This window comes from Lutra lutra, chromosome 6 (genome assembly GCF_902655055.1).
Source record: "Lutra lutra chromosome 6, mLutLut1.2, whole genome shotgun sequence".
Taxonomy (NCBI): Eukaryota; Metazoa; Chordata; class Mammalia; order Carnivora; family Mustelidae; genus Lutra; species Lutra lutra.
The window spans coordinates 47152373-47156675 of NC_062283.1; the positions used below are offsets into that span (position 1 = coordinate 47152373).

The 4303-nt window shown below is 33.6% G+C and overlaps 1 pseudogene; it reads right to left on the reverse strand.

The window, feature by feature from the left end:
• Positions 1–432: 432 nt before the first annotated feature.
• LOC125102836 (40S ribosomal protein S23-like) lies at positions 433–942 on the reverse strand (annotated as a pseudogene).
• Positions 943–4303: the final 3361 nt, after the last annotated feature.

Here is a 4303-nt window from a genome sequence, read left to right on the forward strand (position 1 = left end):
AAGTGATGTGTCTGATTTCTCAATTCTCCCTCAAAATCCTCTATTCTTCTATCTATACATAGGTATTTAAAATGTAGTGCCCAATGAGCAGAGGAGGTAGATGAATGAGGGTATTGGAATCAATAAGAATGAGTATAATATTATACTAATTATATTTTATAAATCATTAGTTTAAGCTCTATATTCTCTCACAGCTTATGTTAATTAATCATCTTCCTATTGTTTTTTAAGTTTTCAGTAATGGGTATTGAATTTTATGGAATTTCTTTTCAGCTTATCCTTATGTTTATTAGAAAATGATATATTGTGTTGAATTATTAATACTTTTTCTGATAAATATATTAACAATTAATACTAATAATACTCCTCCTCCTCTTCCTACTAGCTAGAAAATATTGAACTCTTGCAATTTTCTTTTTTTTTTTTACTCTGGCTTATGAAAATTTATTATTATCACATTTTTGCTATCAAAATTTATGATCTTGGTCTTTCCTTCTTGCCTTTGTATAAGGCCAAAAGAGAGAACATTGGCTACTTTTGACAACCTTAAAGCAAACTCCAGGAATGTCACCGACAGCATGACCTTTGTGACCAAATCCAGCAACCAGAACCTCATCATTTTCCTCAATAAAAATCAAACAACCATCCTTGGGTACAAAGGCTGTGATTTTTTTTGCCATTCTTGATCAGCTGGACCCTGACACACTTCCTGATGGCAGAATTCGGCTGCTTGGCTTCAACCCCTACTTTTTCCAGCACAATTCCTTTTGCCTGGGAAGTGCAAAAAAAGTGAAGGGTTGGCCTTCAGGGCTGTGCCCACATGGGCTTTCTTGTGCTGTTTATCATGCCACTTCTGATCTCGTTGGTGGCTGCGGAGCTTCCTGAAAGTACAGAGACTGCGACACTTGCCCATCCTGCCGGCCCCAGGGGCCTGAGCAAAAGAGTGAACTCTTGCAATCTTCCAGACCCTATCTTAAGTGTTTTACAGCATTAATCAACCTAAATCTTCACAATACTTGTTTGAGATACATAACACTAGCCCTATATTATGAATAAAGAAAGGGAGTCATGTCAAGTTCAACAACTTGACAGAATTAAATGTTCAGTAAGTGGCTGAGTTAGTCTTCAAATCTTCCCTTAAACATAGATTTATATTCTCTTTTATTAAATTACCTCGCATTCCTGAGAACTAATTTCACCTATGACTAAAAACTATTTTAATATACTGGTGAGCATATTTGCTTATATTTAACTTATGATTTTTACATTTTTATCTATAATTGGAATTGGAATGTTAAAAAATAAAGTTTTGGTTCACTTATATTAGCTTCTTAAAATGATAGCAATAACTACTTTCTTACTCTGAAACATACGGTATAGACTAAGTCTGCACCAATAAATTTGAATTGAACTCAACTATATGACACTCTCAGATTGGAGATTTCAAGAGGTAATTCTTTCAATCATTTCATTGTCTTACCTGATCATAATCTATTCAGACTGTAAAATTTTCTTATGCCACATTTGGTAAAATATATTTTCCCATAGAATTATTCTAAACCTATACTCTTTTAACTAGAAAAAGTAGAATTTGTTTGTCAATAATATAGAAACTTTTCTTTTAAAAAAAGATAATTTTTATCTGACTTGTAATTGACATTTGCTTATTTAAATGTATCCAGAGTGAGACTAGCATGTTCTGCTTTAAGAAAGCTTCCATTTGCCTTCATGGAGTAAAAATAATTAGTTTATACACAGAAGCCTTCCAGAATATCTGTTTTTTGTGTTCTTTATTAACACATAAAGAAATATTACTATCAGTTTACTGTATTAAAATTTTAACTTTAAAACTGTATATGTGAAACAAATTTAGTTTTAAATTAAAAGTTGCTTTTTATTGAGTTTTTGAAATGAGTTTTTTGAATTTTTATTTCTATATTTACAATTAGACATTTCTTAGCACTAGAAGGAAAATATATTCAAATGTCAGACAATTACAAAAAATGTTGAAAACATCTGTTAACCTTAAATTGCCATCATACTTAAAAGAAATGCTCATGTACACTAATTTCATTTTTACAGAAGTCTTTTAAAATTTCTTTCTTTTCCCAAAACATTAAAATACACTAAAAATAGCAGTGGCTCTATTTACTTGAAAAAGTATTGTAATTTCTGTTTTGATCGTAACGGGTTCCTGTAAGATATATTTTTTTAAGAAAAAAGTACCTGATTCATCAGGTATCAGATCTGTCGGCACCTTCATCTTCGACTTCCAGCCTCTAGAACTGAGAAACAAATGCTTGCTGTTGGGGAAAAAAAAAAAGGTATTAGTAAGATAAATTAGTAGAAAAAGTGGAAAAGTTGGAGAAAGGTCTATATTAAGAAAAAGATATAATGAGGACTATATTTTGTAATGTAAAATTTCATCAAACAGTAATGTAACTTCAAATATACCAAAAGAAAATCTCTACCTGAAAGTTTGGGGGCAAGACTGGACAAACCAGGGGTTAAACTTGGGAGAGGGCTGGGGATGCTAACTTCTGGAAATGTGGCAACCCAAGGTGGGAAGCCATTGACCTGCCTTATTTAACACCAGAGGGAGCCAAGACAGGAACTCACGAAGTGATTTGGACACAGCACAGAGGACTGCAGATGAAAAGTGTCTTTCTGTCACTGAAAGTGTATATAGTTTCCTGATTTAACAGAGAGGATAGACTAGGAGGAGGGTGGCCTGATGGGAGCCCAAAATAAGTTAGGAAACATCACCGAGAAGGAAAACTACTGAATGAGGAGGAGGAGGAGTAAAGTGTTATTCTAATTGTTCAACAGTCAGCTGGAAAGTCTTCATTTAAAGTTAAAACTGATTGGGTAGTGTTCAAATACGCCAACTGAGTGAAAACTGAAGATCACTTATAAAGATACATTTATTTGTGTATCTGTATATTAAATTATGTTTATTCCTCTCACAAACCATTAGCAGTAATGTAAGTTCATGAGCAGTGAAGCTTGTCTTATTGACTTAGAAATTTAGCATACGCATAATGAGAGCCTTTACTTAAATATGGTTATATGTGCGTGCACACACACACACATTTACACACTTGTGTGTGTATATTGCTTTCATGGGGAGGTGAACTCCTTGAGGTAAGAAATCACTAATTTCTCTTTTGTATCTATTATCACTTAATGCATATCCTTTCATATAATGAGTTCATGATGACTGTAAACATGATATAGTTTGTTTTTATATAACCTCCTTACATTTGATTCTAGTATTTAGTACAAGCAATTTGCATGATGGTTTATACTATGTAGATAGTAAAATCACTGAACTCCAGGACACTGAATAATTGTTATACTAAAGAAAAGCAGGGTAGTATAAAAAGAAGGAATCTAGGGGAAAGAACTATTCATATCGCTAAGTTATTATTTTTTCCATAAAAATATATTCCAGTCTTTTCCCCAGTGGATACATTGTAATTTCTCCTGGCTAGAATTGGCAGTGCCCTTTTATTTACTCCTCTTACTTCTCATTTAAATATCACGCACTAGACTATCATTCTTGATTTTACTACTTTTTACTGCCTATGGGCTTTTCTTTCAACTCATTTAAAAGGCATTATGCTTTGATAATGGACTATCTGAAGATGGAACTAAATTATAATTTTTTTTAACTTCAATTTAATCAATGCCAGAGGCGACCAAGAGATATAGGGTTTCTCATGAAAAGTTCTACTCTCATTGAACTCTTTATATATTGTGCTGTATTGGAAAAATTTCAGAGTCTATATAATAACTATGTGTGGACAACTATGTAAATATATTTGCAAAAGTAATTCTCATCATTATAATTAATTAGCATTAAGACAGTATCTTGGGGGGGCGCCTGGGTGGCTCAGTGGGTTAAAGCCTCTGCCTTCGGCTCAGGTCATGATCCCAGGGTCCTGGGATCGAGCCCCGCATCGGGCTCTCTGCTCGGCAGGGAGCCTGCTTCCTCTTCTCTCTCTCTCTGTCTGCCTCTCTGCCTACTTGTGATCTCTATCTGTCAAATAAAATAAATAAAATCTAAAAAAAAAAAAGACAGTATCTTGGAATTTGTTTGGCTTTATTTATAGGATGAACATACAAGAAAGAAGCAATTTTTAACAGTAAGAACACAGACCTCGGGATGTGGTAGATTAGCTTCAAATTCTTGTTCTGCTTTATTCTAGCTTGTAACCCTGGTGACATTTTTTAACTTCTCTAAGTTACCCATCTGGAAAACGATGATGACAAGCCCTACAACTGAAGTTTGAATTAGATA